This window comes from Erithacus rubecula (assembly GCF_903797595.1).
Source record: "Erithacus rubecula genome assembly, chromosome: 2".
Classification (NCBI taxonomy): Eukaryota; Metazoa; Chordata; class Aves; order Passeriformes; family Muscicapidae; genus Erithacus; species Erithacus rubecula.
In genome coordinates this window covers 10,280,776-10,295,267 of record NC_136685.1, presented here as the reverse complement: position 1 = coordinate 10,295,267, position 14,492 = coordinate 10,280,776, and positions in this window count along the sequence as shown.

Sequence of the window (14,492 nt, the reverse complement as noted above, 5' to 3'; positions counted from 1 at the left end):
CCTTTTGTTTCAGTGACTTGAACGTTTCTCAGACATCTTCATCAATTCTTACTGTGCTTGCATCAGGCTGGAGAACACTTCAGCAACTTGTTTCCAGTTCCCTTGACAGCGACTTTCAAATTGTATTATTTATATTAGCAGTATTTACATTTATCTGTTTTCAATATTTTTCTTGAGAGTGTGGAAAGATAACAACGACAAGAACAACACCAGTAATAACATAAAAGTCATATTTCCAGTTGGAGGCTTCTACAATTTAATAGTAAGTATCTACATCACAAAATAATTTTAAATGGTGCTATACCTCATTTTAAGTGGTACTGTAAAATCAAAGAACAAAATGACACTCAATGAAATTTCAGGTCATGGATCATATAAATGGGTTATCAACTTCATCTCCTGACTTTGAAGAAAACACATTAACTGTCCAGCTTTCATCCTATTTTCTTTCCTGTACTGAAATTCCCAGGTTGGGTGTATTCAATATGTTTTTTCTCAGTAAAGAAAAAACAAAGCATGCATAGAAGACAGTTCATTACATTGAAGGCTTAACTTGCACCCTCTTCTCTTTCACACAGAGAGCCTCAGGTGACTATATTGCTGAGGTCAATGCCTTTGGCAAATGTGTGTGTGTGTGCAATGCTGGCACAGTGTGGGGGAATGAATCCAGGCCTCTGAATCTCAGACTTTTCAACAAGATTAATGTGAAGTCTCTCCAAAGGTGCTGCAGGACTTTGCCTGGCAAGCCCTGTGGAGGGCTCCAAAGCTAGAAGCTAGACTTTCCAAAAGATGAAGAGTTTGTGAGAGCTGCTGTCAAAGATTACACAAGGATCTTCACCCAAGGGTCTTCAAAGCAGTAATGTTGGGTATTGGTGTGTCAGTGTGGCAGCAGTAAAAGAGCACAGGACAGCTAGAAAGTGTTTGTACAGCCTAGGCTAGGCTGTGCTGCTGTGCCTGTTCTGGCAGTATCAGTTCAGATTTACCCATGGGCTGCAGCAACCAACATTGGCAGCCTACTGCTGTGCAAACACAAGTAGCTTCTCTTAGTCTGAAATACACATCCTGTCATTTTGCTGGGTTTGTATGTATATTACTGTGTGAAATTCGGTGGGCTGTGGCATGAGGCAGGTTATGCAAGTTGATAGGAAGGGTTGTTTGTCTATTGAAACTCAGTGATTCACAGGGGGATCGGGTTGAGTGTAGTATCTGGAGAGACCCTGACAGGTCCCAGGGGCCCGTTCACATTTTCTGCTTTTATGGTGGCAGTTCTAGCCACTGCCAGCTTTTGATTTTAATGACACTGCATTGAATGTTTTTGTGACCTGCAACCTTGTCACTTTATTTTGCCCTGTCTGCTCACAGACAGGATTATTGTAAATCAGGATTTGTGTGATGCTGGTATGTAACTGTTGAGTCAGAAAGCTGAGCTGGTCCTGAACTCACCCTCCAACCACATTATTGCAATACCCACTGCTAGCAAATTAATGTAATTTTTCTTTCTTTCTATTTTTGACTCAAAACTTTGTATACTATTTAGTATCTTCAGCTTATTTACAGCTGACTTGATTACTAGTTGTTTGATAAAAGAATTACCCATATCTCTCTCTGTAGATATTGCTTCTCTAATATCCTTCCCATTTATGCTAATCAGGTAAAAATAACATGACTTCTTATCCAGGCAGGAGGTGTATGATGAAATATGTTGTTTAGCAAATCCAGGAGTAAGTACTGCTTATCACTGCTGGTACCATTTGTTCTCCAAACTGGATCCATTTATTCCTGCTGAAGAGACACAGTTCCTGTTGATACATGTATCTCAAATAATATCACAGATATTTGTACATGGTATTTGTCACTGTCTTCTTTAATTGGTTTAATAATATTTGTCCTTATGCATGACCTTCTTCCACATCTTTTAAGTAAGTTCTGTGGTCAAAATATGTATTTCCTGCCAGTAGTGAGATATTTTCATCAGTAGAAATCTCAAATGAGCCACAGCAGACCTCCAGTGACAAGGGTTTCATACAGCCCACACAGAATTTAAATATTTAACACTTAATAGACCATTCCAAAAATGGAAAACAGCACAAAGGCAACTGGGTTTGTTTTGTTGGCTGCTCATTTGAAAGGGGAAAGTTGCACTATGTCTGAGCAATAGGCTTTTTTTTTTTCTTTTTCTTTTTCTGGTCTTGTAATAATTGTTTAAGTTAGAAACCCTTTGTAAAGTCCCTTAGATCTGCAGTTCATCTGAATTTCATCAAAATTATCAATCCTTATCATTCATGAATGTCAAAAAAGTAACACTGAGAGCAGTAAAAAAAATTAAATCCTGCAGTACTAGTTTGCCTCACTCTTATAGCATCTGAATAGTTTGGAAACATTGGCCACTCTTGATACTTTACAATAGATTTTGTTAATATTTTGCTTTTGATGAAGTTTTTTTCTGTGTTTTTTGTTGTTATTGTTGGTGGTGGTAATGTTTTTTTTTTTTGTTTGGGTGGGAGTTTTTTGCTTGATTTGTTGGTTGGTTGGTTAATTAATATTTTTTTTTTTCCAACATATTGGCAGGAAGATTTTGGGCATCTAGGTGAGAAAGGAATATTCTCAGTGCAGGATAATTCTTGCTAACTCAAGTATATCTCTCCTGAGTATATGTAAACAGATTTTCAGATTTTCCAAAGCCTCAAAATTTGGCAAATTTAACTTCCAGAAGTAAAAAAAAACCAAAAAAACAAAAAACAAAAAAAAAAAAACAAAACTTGCTTTAAAGTATTAATACAACCCAAATAATATATTTTTCACTAGCTGCATTCTAAGAGGAGACTTTTTTCAGTCCAGATTGAAATAATTATAGTAATAATAATAATTAAAAAATCAACTGTTACTCAGCATGTGCTATAGCATGTAAACTACATGTATTCTACCAACAATGTGTTCACTCAAAAAATAAATAAGTGTTTGCAGCTGAATAAAAAGCTGTGAAATAACTGGTAATCAAATTCTTGTGGATTTTTGATTGCCATGAAAAAGCTTCTAAATTGCAGACCACACACTGCATCTGATTGTGATGAAATGCATAAGAAGGTAGAGAGTTACAGTTATAACTATAACTATATATATATATATATATATATATATGTATAACAAGTTATAGTAAAAAAACACACAGCATAAATGGAATTTTTCAAAAGATTTAAATACCAGTTTTATAATAAAAAAATAAAGATGGGTAATAATGCAGAGTATGTGAAGACACACATAAAGTTTTTCATACTAACCCTCTTTGTACCATACAAAAATAATAATCTGTAATAGGCCCATACTTTCCTGTAAAACACTGAGTCAATTTTTTGTGAGTTGGTTTCATGTTATCTTGCCTCAGTACAGTTCAAATCCAAATGTTACCATTTCAAAATACTTCCTGTTTCCATTTGTACAATTGCACTGAGAATCAACATTCTTTATAGATTAAGCTATTAAAAAAACCAAGAGGAGAAAAAAAAAGAAAAAGACTAGGTAGTTCTTATACCTAACAGACTTTTCCCAGTTTGTCCTAAATGACAACTCCAGGTTTGAATCCTGGTGTAGGGCTTCAGACCAGCATCAAATGGAGTTCTCTCCAGTAAATAAATTACCCCATTCAGCTGTAGCACATGACATACAGCACAAGCCAAGCTTCTCCTGGTTACATGGACTGGGTGGTAAAGCCCAGGCTGAACAGTTTAGAAGTTCTTCATTTTGTGATGCTTCCATGTTTTGTTGTCAATGACCACAGGAATGCTCATTTGCTCCTGTTTGCTAAAATCTTAATTGGAATAGTCTACTCAAGCCTGGGGAAAGAAGGTTTCTGTGTTCAGGATTCTGGAGACACCCTTGCCCTAGTTAACAATATCAGGGCTGATGTAGAACAGGAGAAATATGGAGCAATATTAATTTATTGCTAGTAATATCTCCATCATTTAGAAAAAAAATAAGATTCTTTGGTGTATTTCCCCTTTCTCAACATGTCCACTAACAGCTTTTAGTATTGACTCTTGGAAAAAAAAAAAAGGAGGGATAACAAGGTGGCTCTGTGTGACTTTTTGCTATATTTCTGCTTAATCTTCTGACACTGAAATACATAATCTGAGTTTTCCACTTCAAGAGAAACGCTTTTTCTAACAGGGCTTTTTACTCCTCCATAGCAAAGCTGATCAGAGCCCTGGCAGGGATGTGGTCTGTCCAGGTGGAGAGGCTCCAGCCTGATAGCAGACTCAAGGCTTCTGGTCTGATGGATGGTGGTGGTGCCAGCACGTGTGTCTTCTCAGAGATAGGAATGTGGATCTCACACCTCAGCAGGATTTGTTCCCTTTGCAGCAGGCAGCAGTTGCTGCCAGCAGCAGCAGTGGTGGCATTGATTCCAGCTGCTGCTGCCCAGCTGAGTGCCAAGACACATAAACTGTGGGGTGTTCTTAGCAACTCCTCCATGTGGTAGTAAGATAACATGAGAAGCATAAGGAGATATTAAAGAGCAGATGATAAACCATTCTCAGGAAACAGCATTTCTCCAGAAAAAGAGGCTGAACTTTATCAAAGGGAAAATGTCTCCTGGAGGACTTGCCAAAGTAAATCTCTTTGATGCAAATGGTTGAAGCAAAGACTTTCACCTTAATCTACTGTGTGGTGACCTGGTCTTCTGATACAGAGAATAATTATGGGTGTTTTCAGAATTCCTGTGGTATGCAAGCCCTCCAAACCTAAAATGAGTACTTAGAGTATTCCCACTTCACCACTCTCAGCTTAATCACCTACATTTCTCTAAATTTAATAATACCTAATGCCTTTAAACTTTTCTGCTTAAAAGGGCTTCAGTGAGTTGTGAAAGACAAATTTAAAAAATGCAATTCCTCATTAACAAGTTTAATTCAGTTTCACAGTTCTATTATTTTGCCTGTGTTAAAAGGGACAACATCTAGTATAATGACCCACAAAGAACTTGCCCAAAGGGTAATACAAAATGGAGAGGAAAAGATGAGTGTGTAGCTGTTGAAATTAGTATTTTCTTGCAGATTGATCTCTCTGCCAGTTTGTCACCCTGGACATTTTCAGTTTAGTTTATTTGTGTTACAGTAGAAGTGACAATGTAGTTAAATACAGCCTCTGAAAACAAGATCTATGCCTGTTTCATTTGAATTCTACTGTTCTTTCATTAAACATTTCTTCATCTTTGCAGAGCCAAATTCTTACAATAATAAATCAGAGACACCTAAAGTTCTTGCCAAGTCAAATATCTACAGTTTCTGGCAATTATGTAATTTCCAGATTTGCTACAATGGCTCTTGCTGATAAGTCAATTGTCATAAAAAGAAATGTTCCAGACCAATCTTTATTAGAGTGTCCTTCACTGATCTGTGTAAAATAATCCCCCTCCTGCCCCACTCTCTTTTAGAAAAGAGAAACATAATTGCAGCTTTTTCCCTTGCTTTGAATGACTCTTCATCATAACAATTTATATCTGGAAAATGTCACAAGAAAATGTGAAAAAGGTAAGTTTAAACCAAAGAAATCAGGCACTGCTGTTATTAATACAGCAGCTCAAGAATGTTTCCCATGATGTGTTATAAGGGCTCTGTCTTATAATAAAATTTAACAGTGATGTATTTCCCTTGTTCTCAAGTTGATTTTGTATTAGAAGTCCAGACAAAAGTAATTTGTAGCAAAGGTCCCTGATCCAATGTCTGTATATGGAAAAGACTCAAAGGACTTCCATGCCCATTTAAAAGCCCTTTAAAATGATTAATGGCTAAATGCATTACAAATTATCAAATATTTCACACTGACAAAACAGAGGACTTTTCATGAGTTTTGGACAGATTTTTCTCTCTTGCTATTTAGAGTAAAATATTTCATAAATAGTAATATCGAGCCCCTCTTCAGAATGGTGATAAAGTAATGGAAGATGAAAAAAAGCCTTGCACCTTTTGCCCTTAGTTTTTGCCTTTTTAAATGTAGTTGTTTGCCACAGTTGTTTTTTATTTAAGTGGATGTTTGAGATCCTCATTGCCACCTCCCATACAAAGCATTCCCTGAGTCCTTCATAATTTTGATGGCAAATAAGGAAGAACAAAATTAAATCCCAGAACTTAGATGTAAGTTCCTGATTTCTTGTCATACCTGGAAGTGATTCTGGCACCAACTCTGAAAAAGAAGTCTGTTCCTTTCTGCACATAAAATCTAATGATTTATTTTCCAACTCTCAATGATTTTTCTCCTCAAGTGAAAAGGCAAAACCAGGAGATACAGAAATGGGACCTATCCTAACTAAAGAAGTTAGTTAAGATAGTTAGATCAGTCTCATTCCCCATGCTGTATTTCAAATAAAGTCCTAAAATACTATTGTTGGTTTTGCACAAGCAGAATTGTGGAGTATTAACACAAAACCAGACAAAGACAAACACAAACCCCATGTCTTTCAGTGGCAGTCAAAAAAGAAAACTCTCTTACTTTGCTGGTAAGTGCCATGTTTGGCTCTGGTTGTTTTGGACTGCTCAGTCCACAGGAAAGCAGAGATCTCCTCACATGCAGTTTGTTTGTTCCTGTGGCTGTGCTGGCATCCCCCAGGGGCGCTCCCAGGGCTCTGCTCCCTTCATCCCTGCAAAGCTCCCTGCTCTGCAGCAGCCAGCACTCCCAGAGCTGGCAGCACACCTTCCAGGGATCTGCTGCTGCCACCCCTGCCTGAATTGCCACGCAGGAGCACCCAGAGCCAGCACAAAACCTGCTGACAGCAAGGGATGTATCAAATATAATGGCTATTGCACATATTTAATGACAGTGTATTTACACAGCTTTATTAGGTCATATGCTTACTTTATGCTGGGAGCTGCTCCCTGTTAACAAAAGTGCTAAAACTGCTGATCTTTTGTTTGAGATCACTGGTATGTATATATATATATATTTGCAGTTGCAAGAGCTTTGAAGCACACATAGGGAGAGTAAGAGCAGAATTAACTACCATCTCAGAAGCATTGTGGGAATCCCAACATGGAGGAGACTAATTAATCAAACATGAGACCTGATTAGCCTGTGTAATATCACAGAACAAAAATGTGGACCCCTGTATGTCTGTTTATCCATTATCATATTATTTTCTAGTTTCTGTTTCTTTCTGCAAAATACTGATTTTTCATCCATGCATGTCGTGCCTCGATACTGTGTATATAATTCAATAACTCTTCTGAAGTTTGGCAGGTGTCCAACTGCCCTTTTGTCATCTTATGAAATTTGAAAACATTAGGGTTGTACATATTATCTTTTGAAGTGATGATGTGATTCATTATCCTGCAGCTCTCATTACCCACAAGGGGCTAAGAAATTTATATCATATGCAAACTCAACTGTTTAGTGGTTTGTCCAGGGGCAATGTTAGGGTCAAAATTAAAAATGTTGAACCTCTCTCTTCCATCTTTTGTGCTCCCTGCCCTCTCCGTATTAGCGGGATCTCTGTAAGATATAAACAAAAAAAAAACACCAAAAAATTGCTTTTAGGTATTTAAAAGCTTAAAGAAATGTTTCCCTAGGAAAAAATAGAAAAAACAGTCAATAGAAAAAAACAAATGGTCAGTATTCATTCAAAGCTGAAATTCATCACAATGCTATTTTAGGAGTTGTATGAAATAATTCTTTTCAAGCTTTCCACAATACCAATGCCAACAAAATATCACTTCATCACCAATATCACTCCACCCTTTGCTATGTGTTGTAGATGAGGGCTCAGGGAGCTTTCAGGGTGAAGTTCTCTGACTGACCCCCTATCCTCTGGATAGTCAGAGATTTCTCTGAGGTTTAACCTCCAGGTGGCACTTGCTATATTCATGTCAGTAATTCTTTGTCTGCAAGCTGAGGGTCCTGGAAACCTTTTTCCAAAAATTTTGCTTTCTTTCCAATCTTGTTGGGATGCTGGGCTGGTCCATGCCAGTCAATAAAACCAGGCAGGGGGAGGACTCAGGGCAGAGTCAATGATTGCCTGGAGTGCTCTGCTGTCAGTGAGCTGCTGGGCACGATGGAGCTGTGCCACACAGGGTATTCCCAACCATGCCCACACCTGCTACAGGGATTTAATGGGACAGGTATTGCTTCCAGCAAACTATTCTCCATATAGGCACTCTGCTTTTGGAGACAAGAAATCCTACCCTTGTGAACATGAGTGGTGCCCTGCCAGCAGAATACAGGAATAGCCCCCAGACTGGTTTTTATTGTAGATATGCCATAAAATTCCACGGAAGGCTACACCCCTTTGCTGTAGCACTGTGATTAGAAAACAGAGAAGCAGATCCAGCTGAGGAAAAGGAACTCAGTCCATGGTTCCTCTTTATCTCTTCTCACATCCAAGTGCTAGAGCATGGAAGGAATTCAAACAGTCTTACCTGAGCTCGCAGCAGCAAGTAGAGCAGCAAGAAAGAGGTAAAAAAGAGACTAGGAACAGGACATAAAATTAGCAGAGTGAATACAGCAAGCCTAATTAACCTATTAATTCTGGCTTTTTTTTTTTTTAACAAGGGATGTATATAAGACAATTTTAATGGTATTAGTGAATCTCCCATCATTATATTCTAGTATTAAAATATAGATTTCAGTTAACATTAAAATTGCTCATATGGGACCCAAGAGACCTTTTGCACTTTGTTGAATTACAGGAATGCTTTCAGTGAAGTAGATTAATTGTTGTGAATAGGGGAAAATCTACTGAAATTTATGGCTAACACAAGCTAGATCTGTGTGTGTGTGTGTGTGTGTAAGAATATATCTACTGTTATCCTAGCAAGTAAAAAATTGGGTTTGCAGCACAGTTATCTTTTGGGTCTGTGGAACTGATATAAAATATCTCAGCAAATGCAGCAGAGGCAATATCTTACAGCTGTGACTGTGCTAGGAGAACTGCCATCAGTGTGGTAGTAAAAAAGAAACAGGCAGGAAATAGGTTTCACATTCTAGCCAAATGTAACAGTATGGAAAAATGTTTATATCCTGAATCAGGACAAAGCAGTCAAAAATCTAAAAACATCATGAGCTATAAATCCAGAAGATATGGTTTTGGTTCAAATCAGCTGTAATATTTTGTTTTGGCAATTTGGAAATACTTTGGTTGTTTTCAATATATACTTAGTAATTTAAGTTGCTTATATATTGCTTCATGAAATGTAATTTTGAGGAATAGAATAGTCAGTTTTAGAGACAAAGTCTTCATTACTTCAAAAAAACACATTTCAAATGCTTTTCAATTCATTTCCCAAAACAAACATTTCTCCTTGAAAAAAATATTGTATGAAGTAATCAATATGTTCTAATTTGAGAAGTAGAACAAAAATGTTCCTGTGCAATTCACTGATGTATCCATAATGACAGCAATTTTCTTTGGTAAATGAGGCTTGGAACAATTCATATAAATTAGACTCATGTCTGTGGGTGTTGCAGGACTGGCAATGATAGTTTTATATGTTTTGATAGTTTTATAAACTTCATTTGCTGCAGTTGATTGTTATTTTTTTTATTTTCTGACAGTATTGGGGATTCTTTCCCTACACTCACAGACATCAATAAGCAGAGCTATTCCCACCACTTAATAATTATTTTGGATTGGTTTTAGGTTTGAGCTGGACAATTACAGCATCCCAAATACTATGAGGAGGTAGGGCAGATTTGGAAATAAAAACTGGAGTGGGAACTGTAAACATTTTTGCAAAGTTGTATCCCATTTTTGTGGCCTGTAATATTTAAGAAAAATGCATCTGAGGTGGCATTTTGACAGAACTTTCTGATATATGTTCACTTTGCTCCAGAAGATGACATATTGTCCCATTAATGTGTGTGTAAAACACCCACAACTCTGCACACACGACATTCACCATTGTTCACAGCAGAACTGATATTAGCTGAACATGATGCCATGGATTTAACAGAGAAATGATCAACAAATGTGATATCAAGGGCTGGCTCTAGACACAGAGTTTGGTTTCCTCCATGGTCAGTGGGTTCTCCTAGGGGATGATCCAAAGCAGAAATTTCCCACTGGGGCTCTTTGGCTGAGCCACCACTGCAGGACTGACAGGTCCTTGCAGGGTTCTTGCAGGGTCCTTGCAGGCTCAGCTGATGCAGGACCATGGCCTCATTCTAACATGGTGAGGGGGGTAGGGGGGGGTTGTGTTTCTTTCACATCAGTATTTCATTCATTCAGGTCCTCAGGTACTGAGTATGTCGCATACAATTTCAGTTTATATCCTGGAAAAAGGTGTAGGGCAAACTGCAGAGCTTATCTTTCCTGCTTACAGATGCACATGCTGGGATCAGGGCTGCAAGGGGCACAGTGAAGCACCCTCATGATATTGCAGAGCCTCTTGCTCTCCAGGACCTCTAACTCCCTCAGTCAGATACAGATGGAGTATTGCATGAATTACTACTTACTTCTGAAATTATGCTATGGATTTTCTGTCCCTTCAAGCTCTGAAAACTATCAGCTGTGAATCCAGATATTGTTTCTTTATCATCTGGAATAAAATCCAAACATTATTGAGCAATGCCTTGCCTCTTAATTTTGATAATACATATCCTTTAAAACATGCTATCTCCTGAAAATAAATAATGGAATTGTTTTTTATAGAGCAGCTCTTTACTGCTGACTGTGTCAAAATAAAGCTTCTCTGGAGACTGCAGATATTTATGACCATGACCAAATCCATGCTGATCAAACTGTTTTGGTTGATACAGACATTTTAGATCTTCCCCTTTATAACTATTTGGGAAATGCTCATTTTCATACAGACATTAATAGGATTTCTAAAGTAATACTCAAATAGTGTTCTTATTCAGCTTAGTTTACCCCAACATAATTTTCTCTGTATGGTCTTTTGCTGCTGTGCTATAATAACTGGAAAAAAATGACTTTGCAAAAATGGAGAGAGAATCTTGAGGCCATTATGCTTTCTGATTCCAACTGTTATTTTATATACCTATAGAAATTATATGTTAGCTAAACCATCTGCTAAAGTCATGCACAAGCTGTTCTTAGCAAGGTCTGCAAATGATCAGATAGAGCCTCACAACCAGGTCACTCAGTCATTACAAATGCGTTTCAAATAGGATAATTTGACCAGCTGAAAGATATATAGAAGTATTTTCTGAGGAGAAAAACACTAACTCTTTGCCTGTTACTAGGTTTTAACCTTGAAAATATCTCTAGAAAGAGACTGGCGTCCAAACCACAAAATGCAGAGCTGGATTTTAAAATTCTTGATTTCGGGGGAGCTGGTATGTAGTTTTAGTTCTACTCTGTGTTGAGGGGGAACTAATTTGTGAAATTTAGAGCTGCATGTGGGTTTGAGTTGGAAATTAATCCAGAATGGGGTTATTTACTTCCAAGAATTTTGGTTCAGACCCCATTTCTAATTATTGTCACAACTGAGAAAGCGCTGATCGCTAATGCACGTCATTCAGGAACTCTGTGTGAGTACACTTGCACAAAAGTTTCACTTTACAAAGTTGGAAGCAAACGTAGTGTTTGCAGCCAGACCTGGTTTGGCCATGAGTAAAACTGCTTGCAGCTCTGCAGAATGCAAAATTGGATCTTTAAGGTTAGCAGGTTATAGTTTCCAGGAGCAGTCAAAAGGACATTGCTTACCTTGGACTCTGACTGAGAGAAGCTGAGTTCATGTGATCATGTGTTTGTATCTCTGAAATCTTTTGATATTTTTGGTTAATTTCAGGGACAACTACTAAACATACCTAGCTTCTACAGTTTTTATGTAGGGTCTGTGTGTTCTCTTTGAGGAGAAGGCAGGAATGTGACTGTCAAAGGAGTTGCCTTTATGAATAAAACTATAGTGGTATCAGTCATTGCTAACCCTTTCTGAGGAAATGGAGATTCTGTGCCTGAAATCCCAAGTTGTAGGAAAAGATTGGATTAGCTTTGATACTTTGAGGACCATTGTTTTGTTTTTATTTTGGTTTTTGGGGGAGTTTAATATTTATGTAATAATTATGCTGTGGTTTGAAGCTTATTCTTTGCACCTCTCATACCTCTCGACCACAGAAAACACTTCTAAAGCTGTACAGTGAAGTCCACTTCTTGGAACAGTTCATGACATATCAGGAAGATAAATATTTATGAACATCTTCCTAGGACTCTGAACCTGTACCTGAGTATGCTGCTGCCAGTTGAGTTATTTATAAAAATATGAATATATAAAATATCAGCATTTCCAAGAAGAGCTGCTTTAATTCATTCTGATTTTTGAGAAAGGAGAATTTACTTGTGAATGGTAAAGGGGATTCAACTGATGGAAGGAAATCTCTGAGTTTTGTGAAGCAAGTTGTTTTATCTTACCTGTTAGAAATTTCTTATGAGATAAAAATGAAGGTGGTATTTTTCAATTAATTGTGAACATAGTTTACCTCTTCTTTCTCAGAGGAAAGCTTCCTTCTCAATTTGAAAACTTAGCATACTTTGGGAAGAAGGCTTTAGGAATTGCCACTGATCAGATCCATGGTTGATATAGTCCAGTAGCCAGTACCCAACAGCAACTAGTGACCAGAAGGAGATGCCTCAAGGGAAATATGTTTTGGATTTGTGACCAGTTTAGTGAGGTTTAATAAGCAATTTTTATACCAATTCTTTATAAAGGAAGAGAGGATGTGGCATGTTTTTAAAGGGTTTAATGCTGACCTGATGATTATCCAGGCTGAGTCAATAGGGTTTATTTTACTGTTCAGCAACAGTGGAACCACAAGATTGGGATTTTTGAAGACTTAAACCCAGACAGTCCAACACTCAACATGACTACTCATTGCTCATCACTGAGATTTTAAGGTTCCAGGATTTAAAAACTGCACAACATACAAGCTCTGATTAAGCAAAAGTGTTTTTGTTTTTGTTTTTTTTAATTAAAGCTGAAAAATAAAGATGACCCAAGTAGAATTTTGAATTCTCTCTTCACTTTATTTTATACATATCTCTGTTTAGCATCCAAATAGCAGATGGATCCAATACTTGAAGGGGCCTATTCTCTGGTTCAGACATTCCCAAATTTCATAAAATCAGCCTCAGTATATTGCTGGCAATATGTCTGAGCATTACAACTCTAACCTAGCTCTGGACACTATCAGCCCATTCCGAATTAAAAAATGGCTTTCTTTATCACAATGAATAGTTTTATCAATTGTGATCCTTTGAGGTCAAATATCCTTACATAATGTTAATTCTGTAGTCTTTTATGATCTCTCTTTTGTAGTCATCTAAAAGCACTTTACAAAAATGACTTCTGACATATCAGCAAAATACATAGTTGATACTTTATTCTTTATGGATGGTTCAGTGCCCAAAGATATCTGGAACCCATAACACAAAGCTTGTCTGTTCTACCTAAGATAAAACCCTGAATTCTAACCACTTCATTTCTGTGATCAAAAAAAATGTTGTTTCACAATAGCTGAATTACTAATATATTGGGGGTTTTTTTTGGTTTTTTGGGGGGTTTTTTTATGCTTCTGTGATTTTCCTAATAACTACTTGGCAAATGTAAGGTGATGTGAATTTAAGTCAATGAGCTTCTCAATGCAGAACACACAGTGTAGGAAATAGAGCTGTGTGAGGGTAACACTAGACTAAACCATGGAACACAGAGATTCACCTCAGGTATTGAGCACAGCTTCCTGGGGTGACTGTGGAAGTCACATTAACACTTTGCACATGGAGTCTCTGATGGTTTGGAGGACTATGACACTATTTTATTTTTTCCCTGTCTGGTCTTAAAATCTTTATGGACAAAGATGCCATTCATTAGAAATCATTATATTATCACTGATCATCAGGCTTTGAGCTCAGCTTGAGCTTGTTGATATTACTAGAATGCAAATTTGAAGTAATACTGTAGGAGTATCAAATATTTATCTTGTGTAGTAAATTAACTAATAGAAAGACTTATATTAAAGTTTTGAGGTATTTCCTGTCATCTCATGGAAGCCAAAATATAGTCACTAAAATATCAAGGGAGTTTGTGTCCTGCACTCTTTCTGCCAGAGCTTTAAGGAGCTTTTCTCTCTCACAGCTTTAAGGAACAATCCCAGGAAATCCTCCTGGCTCCATGCAGCACTCTCTGAGTAGCTGAGCACTGAGTGACCACTGGATGGCTACACTTCCCTTCAGCATCTCCTCGCCCTTGCTCCATCCTGTCAGCCACTGTTATGTGCTGATTAGGATGAACAATGGGAGGATACACCCAGAAATCTGGAAGTATTCAAAACCCAGGCTTCGCTGTTCTCTTATATGTACACTGTGGTCCATCAGCCTGTACACTGAAAAGTTACAGTGCTGTTGGAAAACACCATCAAAAGGCAATAAACGTGCAGGGGAGAAAGGGAGACACAGAGATGAGTTAGCAATAAAGTGAGAGTATCCTGCACATTTATCTTCTTAGTCTCAATGTTCTGGCCACTTCCCAGTCTGAGCACTTCTGCTGGATATC